The sequence below is a fragment of the Tachypleus tridentatus genome, chromosome 10, assembly GCF_004210375.1.
Source record: "Tachypleus tridentatus isolate NWPU-2018 chromosome 10, ASM421037v1, whole genome shotgun sequence".
Classification (NCBI taxonomy): Eukaryota; Metazoa; Arthropoda; class Merostomata; order Xiphosura; family Limulidae; genus Tachypleus; species Tachypleus tridentatus.
Genome location: NC_134834.1, coordinates 78,550,793 through 78,565,477, shown reverse-complemented (window position 1 = coordinate 78,565,477; position 14,685 = coordinate 78,550,793). Strand labels below are relative to the sequence as shown.

The following is a 14,685-nucleotide window of genomic DNA, read 5'->3' as shown; positions in this document are numbered from 1 at the left end:
CACCTACACACGAACAGGGGTGAAAACAAACCTCCGTCACACCTACACACGAACAGGGGTGAAAACAAACCTCCGTCACACCTACACACGAACAGGGGTGAAAACAAACCTCCGTCACACCTACACACAAACAGGGTGAAAACAAACCTCCGTCACACCTACACAGGAACAGGGGTGAAGAAAAACCTCCGTCAGACCTACGCACGTACAAGGGTGAAAAACCCTCCGTCACACCTAAAAACAAACAGGGGTGAAAACAAACCTCCGTCACACCTGCACACGAACACGGATGAGAGAAAAGCTCCGTCACACCTACTAACAAACGGGGGTGAAAACAAACCTCCGTCACACCTACACACAAACAGGGGTGAAGACAAACCTCCGTCACACCTACACACGAACAGGGGTGAAAACAAACCTCCGTCACACCTACACACGAACAGGGGTGAAAACAAACCTCCGTCACACCTACACACGAACAGGGGTGAAGAAAAACCTCAGTCAGACCTACGCACGAACAAGGGTGAAAAACCCTCCGTCACACCTAAAAACAAACAGGGGTGAAAACAAACCTCCGTCACACCTACACACAAATGGGGTGAAAACAAACCTCCGTCACACCTGCACACGAACACGGATGAGAGAAAAGCTCCGTCACACCTACTAACAAACAGGGTGGAAAACAAACCTCCGTCACACCTACACACAAACAGGGTGGAAAACAAACCTCCGTCACACCTACACACAAACAGGGTGAAAACAAACCTCCATCACATCTACACACAAACTGGGGTGAAAACAAACCTCCGTCACACCTACACACGAACAGGGGTGAAAACAAACCTCCGTCACACCTACACACGAACAGGGGTGAAAACAAACCTCCGTCACACCTACACAAAAATAGGGGTGAAAACAAACCTCCGTCACATCTACACAAAAATAGGGGTGAAAAGAAACCTCCGTCACACCTACACACAAACAGGGTGGAAAACAAACCTCCGTCACCCCTACACACGAACAGGGTGGAAAACAAGCCTCCGTCACACCTACACACGAACAGAGGTGAAAACAAACCTCCCTCACACCTACACACAAACAGGGAGAAAAACAAACCTCCGTCACATCTACAAAAAAAGGGTGAAAACAAACCTCCGTCACCCCTACACACAAACTGGGGTGAAAACAAACCTCCGTCACACCTGCACACGAACAGGGGAAAACAAACCTCCGTCACACCTACACACGAACAGGGGAAAACAAACCTCCGTCACACCTACACACGAACAGGGGGGAAAACAAACCTCCGTCACACCTACACACAAACAGGGGTTAAAACAAACCTCCGTCACACCTACACACAAACAGGGGTGAAACAAACCTCCGTCACACCTACACACGAACAGGGGGAAAACAAACCTCCGTCACACCTGCACACGAACAGGGGAAAACAAACCTCCGTCACACCTACACACAAACAGGGGTTAAAACAAACCTCCGTCACTCCTATACACAAACAGGGGTGAAAACAAAGCTCCGTCGCCTTTGTTGGCGGAAGTAAAAACGAAAAAGAATTTAACGTGAGTGACGAATGACATACTTAAAGCCGCACGTTGAAACCAATGGTTGTTTTCAGGAGAAAGATGGTTAAATAACTTGGAATCACAGAAATTTCATTCAACCAATAACCTGCCAGGTTTCGCGATGTAGCCACAATGGACTCATGGGCCTTTGTCCTGGTTAATTAAAGACGGTTTTGAAAGCCGACATCCACATATGATGAAAAATTGTGATCATAAGACTGAACACAAAAAACAATTAGACTAAAATACTACAGATCAATAGTGGTTGTATTGTTGTCGGAATTTTTAACGTTATAGCTATGACAAGGCAAAAGCCACTATTAAACATACTGTTAAACGTTCATTTCACTTCATTGCTATATGCGAATGAAACAGTCTAATACGAGGCTGAAAACACTTGAAATGGCTTTAAAACTGGAGAGTATGTTTGTTTAAACGAATTTTATTTTTGTACATCTTATGAAATGTTAATTAGGTGCTAAAATTGTACTGCTTTTTTATTACATGTTATGGACACTAAAACAAAGATATTGTTATCTAACAATTTAGGGCCGGTTGTGGCACAGACGTTACCATGTTAGACTTATTTTGAAGCTACTTGAGAGCTATCTGCGCTAGTCGTCCTTAATTTAGCAGCGTAAAACTAGAGGGAAGGCAGCTACACAGTTATCACCATTCACCGCAAACTCTTGAGCTACTCTTTTACCAACGAATAGTGGGATTGACCATATAATTATAACGTCCCCACGGCTGAAAGGGCGAGCATGTTTGGTGCGACCGGGGTTCGAACCCGCGATCCTTGGATTACGAGTCGAACTCATTAACACACTTGGCCATGCCGAACCGCCATGCTAGACACTGAATCTGTGGTTTACGTCTCTTTCCTTCAAAATCGTGCTCTGAAGTTCGTGGTTATGGTATAATAGTGACAGTTAGATCCCACTGTTCAATGAATCTTCCAAGAACGGTATATATTACACAATAAGTGCTTTTTGTTCATTGTCTATCTGTTTATTAATGAGAACGATTGTGTTTTGTGAATCAGGCAAGCCAGCGAAACGAAATCATCCAATAAGAAAGAACAAAAATACAATAAATCAATTATACTGTTTCTTGAATTTTTAACAATGATACAAAAGATGAGTATATGCTTCCTGACTATATAAAAGCTTGGAATAAAGAAAAATATATTGTTTTCTGACTACGTATCAAAGGATTCAGTAATATAAATATATCGTTTCCTGACTATGAAACAAGGACAAAAGAAAGCTTGTGCTGTTACTGATATGTAGCAAATAACTGTAGATAAGAAGATATTGTTTCTTTACTAGAAACAAAGATATAACAAAATATTTAATTCCTGATTATAAGGAAAAGTTAACAAAAACAATAATACTTAATTATGTTTGACCTTTCTAATTTTATAATTTTTACTTTAAATGCTAATTGTAATATATTTATTGTAAATAGTTTTACATTGTTAGCTCAACATATGTATTTAGAATTAATATAAATATTCTAGGTTAGTCTAATCTCGTAATATACTGTTTAGTTTTTCGCCGAAAAATATGATAACAGTGAAGGCATTCAACTGTTGAAACATTGCTTACTAATATTCATATTTAAAAGTGTAAAAAAACATTATCTAATTAGCTGTAGTCTTTATCACGTTCGTTTTTAGTTTTCCTCTATGTAGGTGGATCTGACTTAATATTAACTTGGGATGAATACTAAATAACGATCATTTGTTTACAAGGCTATAACATCTTTTAGCTGATACCAACAGTGGTTAACGTAAGTGCTATAAGAACTGGCCTTTCCATATGAAGATTTAAATATCATACAAACTTACGCCACTGTTAATGAGTTTATGTGAAAATGCAGTAAACGTTCAGTAAAATTTATAATCACAGAAGACAGTTTATATTGGGTTTCATAAAGAGTTAACTGGTTAATTTCAAGCCAGAAAGATAAGGTTCATAAACCCACTCCAGTGGATGAGATTTCCCAATCAGTCTTCAGTTCTCGCACCTTCCAGGCAGATGTAAGCTCGAAATAATCTACAGGTAATTACTACCCATCAGAATTCTGAAGACTCCTGGGACATAAAGCGATATCTTTCGTATGGGCTGCTGTAATCAATAGTTGCGAAAGGATAGCCATTAGTCTGTAGAACAGACTAGAGAAACTTTAGTTGGACGAAGAGATAGAGAAAACCCACGAGGATGGCAGAATGCTACGATAATACTTACTGCGTAAACATGTGAAATAGGAGACATATAACAATGACAGCGATATTAATATGTATACAACTATTAAATATGGCCCGACCAAAGTTGAATTCTAACAGTATATTCGTTGGTACGAAGAATGACTTCTCATTGTAAACTAACCAGTTTTTAACCTTTGGTTATGGTTATTTTGTTATATAAGAATTACGTTTTGTGAGCGTGAACAAAAAGCGTATTTAGATAAAAGCTATAAACGAGTTATGCGTGATGTTTTAATTAATTTTGTAAGGTTGGAAAATAGTCAGTAGATTTAATATTTCGTTGTTTTTTCTAACTAAGAAATCCAAACCCATTTTTTAAATATTTATTTTTTATTTTTTTAACTGATATCATTATTGGAAAGTCACAGTATGTTGTTCCTCTAATTCCCTATAATTTCACACCTATTCTAAAGTGCATATAAAACTAACCTTGGTTTGTTTGTTTGTTTGTTTGTTTGCTTTTGAATTTCGCACAAAGCTACTCGAGGGCTATCTGTGCTAGCCGTCCCTAATTTAGAAGTGTAAGACTAGAGGGAAGGCAGCTAGTCATCACCACCCACCGCCAACTCTTGGGCTACTCTTTTACCAACGAATAGTGGGATTGATCGTCACATTATAACGCTCCCACGGCTGAAAGGGCGAGCATGTTTGGCGCGACGAGGATGCGAACCCGCGACCCTCAGATTACGAGTCGCATGCCTTAACACGCTTGGCCATGCCGTGCCAACTAACCTTGGATAATATTACTATAATATACGTAAATTCATGATTCCTCAAATTATATCTCTTTTATCTCATTGTCCTTCTGTTTTGTTTGTTTGTTTTGAATTTCGCGCAAAGCTACTCGAGGTCTATCTGCGCTAGCCGTCCCTAATTTAGCAGTGTAAAACTAGAGGGAAGGCAGCTAGTCATCACCACCTACCGCCAATTCTTGGGCTACTCTTTTACCAACGAATAGTGGGATTGACCGTAACATTGTAACGCCCCCACGGCTGAAAGGACGAGCATGTTTGGTGTGACTATACAAATGTTACTTATTTTCCTTTTGGTATAAACATTTTTGAACACCTTGTACATGCCTCCAGTGGCACAGCGGTATGTCTGCAGACTTACAACTCTAGAAACTGGGTTCCGATATCAGAGCACATTTAGCCCTTGATTGGAAACGAGCAAAACAAAATTTTAATATATGTGTTTAAACAATGAACGCGAAAATAATACATACCCAATAAAAACTAGGTGAAATATTAGTTAACAAACAAAACTATTAGTAGGCGACCTTTCCACCGACAAATCTTCGTCAAGTTTTACTTATGAGTAAAACCAACCGAAAACATAACGAAAACATGATGAGAGACTATATTTGGGGGCAGGTAGGTGCAAGTGATTTACATTACTGTCGCAATTCTCGAAAAACTACTCGCATCTAAACATTTTTGTATAACTTTAGCATAAATACATGTAAATCTTGATTCATATGTTGTTTTATTCAGACCTCATGTGAATGAAAATGTGCAAATTTGCCCGTTTTTACATAGAAAATGGGTTAATTTCTAAATTTCATTATCCAGGTCACAAAAGCAAAGTTTGAAGGGAATAATGGCCATTTTCTGTACTTTTACAACATAAGCAATTAAGAAATAACACATACTATCCGGGAACAAAATGAGTGTTACATAGTGTAATTAGTTAAGTAATATAAAACTTATAAGCCTTACGAAGACATTTTGTTTTGAATTTTGCTCTTATCTTAAATAATAAAAAATATATCGAACTTTCATTTGGGTACGCGCATTTTGAAATATCCTGTATTAAGTAACATATACATATATATTAATATATACATATGATGTAATATACGTATTTTAAGTCTGAAATGTCTTGTGTGTGTCGTTGTGTATTCGTTACAAAATATGGCTGAAAACAAACTTTACTGCTCATTTTTTTATATCTTCAGGTTTCTTGTTCACCATATAACGTTACGTTTTAGTATTGTATACCAAGGGATACTATATGTACAGTATTATACATTTTAATCTTTAAAATAAAATTTGTCTCTTCAACAACGTTCGAATGATACGGATAAAAAAAATCGCAGCGTTCTGCATATCACGATTTATTTTGCTTCCATATATAATTTCTTCTCGCATTTAATGGTCTTGTTTACACCACAATAAACTGTTAGAGAATGCGATTATATATTCCTGCTATGGATGTGTGTTCCAAGCAGCCCATTAATATTTTCAAGACCCTAGGATAATCCGAGGGATTGGTAATTACCACCTTGGTAAATTAAACGTTGCACCATCAAACCATAAAGTAATGAATCTTTATGGATGCATATATGTACATGTGTATAGAGCACTGGCTTGAAATATATTGGTGTTAACCAAGTATCTTGAGTTATGTCTAGTTCTGCCTGTAATACATTTACTTAGATTGTATACGTGTTTTGAAGAAACGGTAGAAGGAGGTAGACAATTAAAGAACATGGAAATTCCAACTTATAGCTTTAGTTATTGTGTTTTATTTATTTACTTTCTGATTTTTGTTCTATTATTTTACACTTGTTCGTTCGTTCTATGACATTTATTGATTTATTTTATTATATTTATTTGTATAGTTTGTTTCTAAATTTCGCGCAAAGCTACTCGAGGGCTATCTGCGCTAGCCGTCCCTAATTTAGCAGTGTAAGACTAGAGGGAAGGCAGCTACTCATCACCACCCACCGCCAACTCTTGGGCTATTCTTTTACCAACGAATAAGGGGATTGACCGTCACGTTATAACGCCCTCACAGCTGAAAGGGCGAGCATGTTTGATGTGAAGGGGATTTCAACCCGCGACCCTCAGATTACGAGTCGAACGTCTTAACCCACCTGGCCATGCCGGGCCTATATTTATATAGACTGTGTATAGTCTATAATCTCTGTTTGTTTATTCTATAGCTTTTAAAGTTTATTTCAGTTGAATTCCTCTTCTTTTAAGGTGATAAGTAAACAACTTAAAGAAATAGTTATCTACGTTACAAACTCAAACTTAGATAATTATTAAAAGATTTGGTTTTATTATGATCAACGAATAGAACTGTCAGTCTCCCAAGAAGCTGACATATCTAGTTAGACACAAAGTATAGAAACGACTTTATGATATACACTGAATAAATAAATACCCACTTTCCTTAATGACGTTAGAAAATTTCTTTTATTTCCTAAGAAAGGAAAAGTCAAGTAAAAGTGTACATTGTTTCTACAGAACATAAAAAGTTTTACAGTAATACACCTTATTAAACTAATTACTTTTGTGTTTCTCCATTATGTAGCCACCTTATTTTTACTTTCTATCCAGTTAAAGTTGTATTTTGTATAGAACTAATCACTATCACAAACACTGTGTTCATTTGAATTTTTTGTTCTGGGTTTGATTGAAAACACTTGCAGAGCCATATTGTAGATTTTATCTTTAAGTTTTTGAATGTCACTTTGTTGAAGTAAAAACAGCTTTGTGTTTGACCAGTTTTCCGATAATTCTGTGCTAATGGCTCACAAGTTCTATACAACAAAATACCCTTCGCCAGCGTTCTATAACGGCTGCCTTTGTCTTACCTTTTCAATTTCGAATTGAAAAATTAATATACAAGCAATTCCAACATTTACTGTTTGTCAGTAAACTGAATATTTGTTTTAAGCCATTTTAAGAGTGTTGTTGTTTGATATTCAGCACAAAGCTACACAATGGACTATTTGTGCTCTGCCAATTATGGATATCGCAACTCAGTTTCTAGCGTTGCAACACCGCACATATACCGCTGTGCCACTGATGGGCCTTTTAAGAGTGGTACACTGTTCTGTTAAAATTGATTTTTATCCGATTTAGCTTTGTAGCTGATTTTCAACAAATAATCAGTAGCATCCGTCTTTCTTGATTCCAAGGGTACAAATACCACATTTGTTAGTTTAAAACGTTAGCCTGTGGTTTTGGTAAATCAAGTTAATATTATGATCAGTTGGATTATGAATACGGTAAAAAAATATGTTATGCTACTTGTTTCATTCTGAATAGTTTTCTCTCTGTCAATCGAAGCTAGTCTGATAAGTTTGTTTATTTGGGGAAATTTTACAAATATACACAAGAACTATGAGATAACCGTTTCTAATGTTATGCCGATATATTGGAGGAAGGTAACTAACTAGTCGATAGTTCTCATTCTAAATCCTTGTGCCATTCTAATCAAATAATGGGTTTGGACCATCATTCTTGTAACCCACCCACGATCCATAAGTGTGGAGCGAACTTTAGCTGCGGCATGACGGGAACCACACATCGATAGTTCGGTTTGTTGACAAAGGGCTACACTACGCTAATAAAAAGAGAAATCTATCGATTTGTTAAGACAGTTACCTTTTTCTCACATCTTCAATTAATAATATTAGATAACACAATATAAAAGTACCAGTCAAACATTTGAACCATCTTACATTGTTAAACCTTATGATAAAATTAAAACTACGGCATTGTGAAAAGACCAGAAAGAAGGCTTTCACTTCTCACCCAACAGATAGATACATTAACTTGAAATATATTATTTACTTACAAACATCTTTTGAGCTAATTACATTTCGCTAATTAAAAGCATAATTTACAGTTGTCGCTCATTAAGGAAAATCTGTCAGCTCACTTTTTTTTAACAGTTTTCTCATAAGAATGAAAACGACAGTGTTTTATAAAAGAAACCACATTTTAAATTCAAAAAAGTTGAAAAATAAAACTCGTTTTAAGCTCTGTTTTATTAAGATTTGACAAGAATAGAATTGATTCTCGCCAGAAAAGCTGAGAAAAAGTTAGAAGGTTATATATACTATATTATTTCTAAAACAAGCTACTCAAATAACCAGCATAGAATAAGAAATTCAATTTTTATATGAATGTTGTCTTATTTACCCACGCAGTGATTACGACTCCTTTCGGTGATAGTGTATACGTGCTTTTTGACCAGATATCTTTGGTTTTGTTTATTTCCTACGTAGAACCTACAAGTTGTTTTTGTTGTCATTTTCACATGATTGACATACCTTTTAGTTAGATTGTGCTTCACATGTGAAAAATAGCTAAAATCGTGATGTTCAGATAATGCGAAACTTAAGAGTATTTTCCTCTGCTGTGGAAGTTTAAAGCACTGTACGAAACAGTTATTATTCAAAATGTCGGTTTTTAATAACAACACGCACTTTGGAAAGCAGTGACTAATTCAACCTTACATGTTTCTGCTTGGTTCTTATATACGTCTAACAATCATTTTAGATCATGTTGTCTAAGATTAGAAGAAGGAAGAAACGCAGCTGTAGAAAAGAAACAAAATTAAATAACATTACTATGCTTTCTCTCGATTTCCTTTCAGACAGAACTAGCCAATCAGAAATGACAACGTACGTCAAGTATTCAGTGTGATAGTATACAACCTGGTAAGTCGAAAGTTCTAGGGGACACAAGCAGGAAGAAGGTATATATTTATAAAGTTATACAAGATAAAAGAGCCTCAATTTGGAGCTGCTATTCATCGTTCTATGTCTAAAAACTGGAGTCTAGGCTCAAAAGGAAGCGTGCCCTTCGTACTAACTCTTTGGGTTAACAATTCACATTAGCGGCGTTCGATACAGAAAGGAACTAAAAGCTTTCAGTTAACGACTGATGCTACACCGGAACCCTGCACTATAAGGTTGGTAGAACACATGCTACACCGATCATTGTGTGTAAACTGTACAGAAAATGATGCGGAGATAAGAATTGTTATACTATAACGCAATTAAGTTAAAACAGATTTTGGTCGAAGTAATCTTTAATGTTTAATTGAAATATATATATTTTTTAAAAAGTGAATTACTAGACATCAAAACTTTTCTATCTTTGCAAGCTCTAAGCTACTTATCTATTTTGTTATATTCCATCAAAGACTGATATATGTGAAACATGTTTGACTTATTTTATGTGCGGTAGTACTTCATAATAGGGATCGACAAGGATTTCCAAATGATTCATGCGCTGAAAAACAAAAACACCCTGCAGAATTTCCAAGCGAAAGAAGAACATTCAAAGTATTGGTTACTATGTATTATACGCATGTATATTAATAATACTCTAAATATGTCGCTAACGTTTCCAGTATAACAGTAAAAATTTCGAAAGCATCAACTTTTTAATCTACAACCTACGTGATCCCATCAGTGGAGTCAGCGCCTAGACAGAGTATTTCAGTAGTATGTCTTCAAACTTACAACTCTTGAAACCGGGTTTCGATACCTGTGGTTGGCAGAACACAGATAGCCCATCACTACAAGGTTTCTCCATCTTATTTGACTCGTCTATGGGTATACGCTGTTGATATTCCATTAAAAATACATGTATATATATATAAGTATATTATAAATACTAAACGTATCATGCACGTACCTAAGTATATTTTTTCAACCCAACGGATGGGGCTAAATATCGATGTATAGATTGTTTGTTTGTTTCTCAATTTTGCGCAAAACTACTCGAGGGCTATCAGCGCTAGCCGTCCCTAAGTTTGCAGTGTAAGACTAGAGGGAAGGCAACTAGTCATCACCACCCACCGCAAACTCTTGACCGAACGTTATACTGCCCCCACGGCTGAAAGGGCGAGCATGTTTGGTGTGACAAGGATTCGAACCCGCGACCCTCACATTACGAGTCGAGTGCCTTAACCACTTGGCCATGCCGGGCTTCCCGACTTTGACTGGGAAGTTTAGACTTGTTCATTTAGCTATAAGCATCACAATAACAATCAAAGTAGTGATTTAAAAAAAATCTATCCAACTAGTATCACCTAACATGTTTGCTAACTATTTTATTGCATAATCAGTTTTGTTTAGGATACTTTTATAGCAATTCTACTAGCAACCAACAACCTCTACTTTCCATTAAAATGTGAATTTTTTCCCCATTTTGTACTATGATAAAGAAATAAGTAAACATCAGTGAAGTGATTTTGGAAATTCTTAGCATAACCAGATGTGGAAGTGATTCCACAGCAGCTAGAGTAAGCTGGTTTTCACAAACAATATGACCTCTATATAGATCAGGGCTCTTTTTTTCTTATTAAAAAGATAGAAGTTTTTATTCATTAGTTTATTGTGTCGAATTGCACGCATTGATGACGCCTCATAGACAGACTGTGTATTTGCATAGATATGAGAATGTATGCGTTTAATTCAAAGTTATTAATAAGCGCTTCTACTTTCTGAAAAAATCTGAGGTAATCGAATATTTTTGCATGTAGAATTATTTACTTATTGATACATTTTCGTACTTATGGTGACTTTATGATAATAAAAATCGACCTAAATCTACAAACTCAGGCTATATTTTCTAGGCTTTATACCAGAAATGATACACTGCTGGCCAAAATCTTAAGGCCAATGAACATAAAGAAAAAATATGCATTTTGCGTTGTTAGACTCAACCACTTATTTGAGTAGATCTTCGAAAAATGAAAATAAGAAAAGGGAAAATAAAAGTAAAAAAACTTTTTAGCATTTAATAGGGAAAATGTGAACACTATGAAATTAGCTAAATACTAGCTGGTCAAAAGTTTAAGACCATACTGAAACAAAGCGCTAATCGGTAAACACGTAACGAAATTTAGTTATTTGTGTTCAAGCATTAGCGTTGTCAACATCTCCCATTGACATCTCCTGTGTTACATTGGGTAAAAACATGGCAAAGGCTAAAAAGTTGTCAGAGTTTGAACGTGACAGAATTATCGAGCTGCAAAAGCAAGGTATCTCTTAACATGCAATCGCTGGTGAGACTGGGTGTAGTAAAATTGCTGTTACAAATTTCTTAAAAGATCCTGAGGGATACGGAACGAGACTTTTAAGTGGTTGGCTCAAGAAAATTTTGCCGGCGTTGAGCAAGAGGATTCGACGGGTTGTCCGGCAAGACACCAGCCGATCATCGAGCCAGATTAAGGCCCTTATGGACGCAGAATGCAGCTCAAGAACAATAAGACGGCATCTACGAGAGAAAGGCTTTAAAAACTGTAAACGTCTTGAAAGGCCACGCCTCCTTCCACACCACGAAACAGCTCAGTTAAACATTGCTGAGAAGCACTAAACATGGGACGTAGAAAAGTGGAAAAAGATTTTGTTCTCTGATGAGAAAAAAATTAATCTGGATGGTCCAGATGGCTTCCAACGTTACTGGCACGATAAGGATATCCTACCAGAGACATTTTTATACGACACAGTGGAAGAGGTTCCATCATGATCTGGGGTGATTTATCCTTCCATGAAACGCAAACCAACGTGGCAGGGGTTCAGTTTAGAGAGAGAGAAATCGTAAGAGTTCTCTCTCCAACTGGGGTGTTCAGGAACGTTGTGGTTCCTCTGCGTCCCCTTTCGTCGAAGTTTATTGGATTTAGTTGTTTTTTTTTAATTTTCTTTTTCTTTTAAATAATTTTAGACTTTTTTTTTTGGGTGAAGGAGGTCACTTTTAATGTTATCCATTACCGAGGCAAAGGCAGCATCGGAGAAAACGGCCAGGTTCCGTCCCGAAAGGTAGATGTCAAAGTAAATATGAACAAGAACACAAACGACCCGAATCAGTGCCTGCCAATAAAGTTGCCTGGGCTGGGATCTGAAAATCCAACGCCTAAGTTTTTACTATGGGGGGAAACAGGAGTGCCCCGAGAAAAACTCCTTCCATGGAACAATGGAGCTTCAGGTTATAAAGGGGCGTCAAACAGCAGCTGGCTTCATTGGCATGTTGGAGAGAGCATCATTGTTGACTAAAGACTCTCGCTTGTGTGGAAATGACTAGATCTATCAGCAGGACAACGTTGCAATCCACAATGCCCGCAGGACAAAAGACTTTTTCATGGCGAATAACGTGATTCTTTTGGATCATCCAGCGTGTTCGCCCGAACTGAACCCCATTGAAAATGTTTGGGGGTGGATGGCAAGGGAAGTCTTTAAAAATGGACGTCAATTCCAAACAGTGCACGATGTTCGTGAAGCCATCCTCATCACTTGGAAAAACATTCAAGCCAGCCTTCTGCAAACACTTATATCAACCATGCCAAAGCGAATAATTGAAGTTATTTGCAATGACGGCCATGTTACTCACTACTGAGATCTCTTGTTGGACATTTCCTACCCTGTTTAGGACTTCTTTTTGGTATGGTTTTAAACTTTTAACCAGCTAGTATTTAGGCTAATTTCATAGTGTTCACATTTTCCCTATTAAATGCTAAAAAGGTTTTTATTCTCCCTTTTCTTATTTTCATCTTTTGAGACTCTACTCAAATAAGTGTTTAAGTCTAACAACGCAAAATGCATATTTTTTCTTTATGTTCATTGGTCTTAAGGTTTTGGCCAGCAGTGTATGTCTGTGATGTAACTTTGATATTTTACAGAAAACAAAAAGTAACTCTTGATATCAGGTTAAGTAATACCTACATGAAAACCTGTCGAGGGAAGGATGTGTAAGTAAATAGTGGATGGTAATAAATGGTAATAATGTAAAAAATCATAACTAGGTGAATATTAAAAATATCCAGAACTGGTGTGTATTTCAGAATTAAATGTTCGCAGACTTGTTGTCTTAGAGTTATGTTCAATATTTTATATTCTATTGTTAGCCAAAAAAACAACAACAAACTGTTGAGAGAAGTGGAAGACAAGTATATATGAAAGTTATAATGTTCTATTTGCTCTCCTGTTTCGTTAATTAGGTTAGGTTTAGTTTGTTTTTATTTTAAGTTGGGAAGACAGTAATAATAATAATTATGAACAAATGTGATGATATATGTAGTTTGTTTGGTGTGTAGTGTAAGGCTGCATAGTGAATCAACTGTGTTTTGCCCACTGCGGATTATAAGCACTCGTATCTACCGCTGAGCCACAGGGAATCATACAGATCATTACTTAACCATAAATTGATTTTCGGCTTTTAAATATTCATGAACGACTACATATTTCATGAAAATCGTAAATGGTGGAAGTTTTAAACATTACCTCCTTTCATAAAAACAGATTGGGTGTTTTGGTATCTTCAACATGGGTTGCGCATGCGTAGAAACCTTCATATTTTATATAACCGTTCCTACTTTTGAACAGTGAGTTTATCTCAGCGGAATAGGAAGATTGACTGTCATTTTTATAACGCACTCGCAACTAAAGTGCGAAGTGCATTTAGCTGCGTTTTGGGAACGGCTCCAGTTTGACAAGCTAACACAACTACGCCAAAAACAAACGTTTAAAATTTATATATATATATAATTATTTTACTGTCGTGGTAGTTAAATACCAGCTATATTTTATGGTATTGAGTATGAATTACCCTTTATTATACGCATTACGAAATATGATGCTTTAAATTTCTTATGTAAACGGGTCAAGAATACACTAAAAATATTTTTATGACAAATATATTTTAAGTTGTTAATGTGTACATTATTTAGAAGTAATAACTGTTCAAGTAGGACCCTTCTCAAATCTATTTCCATAGTTTTTTTTATTGCTATCTGAAACTAAAATATTCCACTACAGAATTAAAACATTTGTATGTGTATTAGGCAATAAATATAGTTTTTCCATCTTCAAGTTATAATGTGAAATATGGGGTTAACTTATCACTATAGTTTACTACGTATTTTTTCTAGTTAAAGTTGTTGGCCCAGCACGGCCAGGTGGTTAGGGCACTCGACTCGCAATCCGAGGGTCGCGGGTTCGAATCCTCATCACACCAAACATGCTCGCCTTTTCAGCTGTGGGGGCGTTATAATATACGGTTAAACCCACTATTTCTTAGT

At 36.5% G+C, this 14,685-nt stretch overlaps 1 long non-coding RNA gene across 2 annotated transcripts in view; it reads left to right on the top strand.

The window, feature by feature from the left end:
• LOC143229660 (uncharacterized) overlaps positions 1 to 14,685 on the top strand; it is a 39,698-nt gene that overhangs the window by 22,159 nt on the left and 2,854 nt on the right. For both annotated transcript variants that reach the window (XR_013015988.1, XR_013015987.1), the window contains exon 2: positions 9,253 to 9,570. This is a non-coding gene — a long non-coding RNA (uncharacterized LOC143229660). The remainder of the gene's footprint in view (positions 1 to 9,252; positions 9,571 to 14,685) is intronic.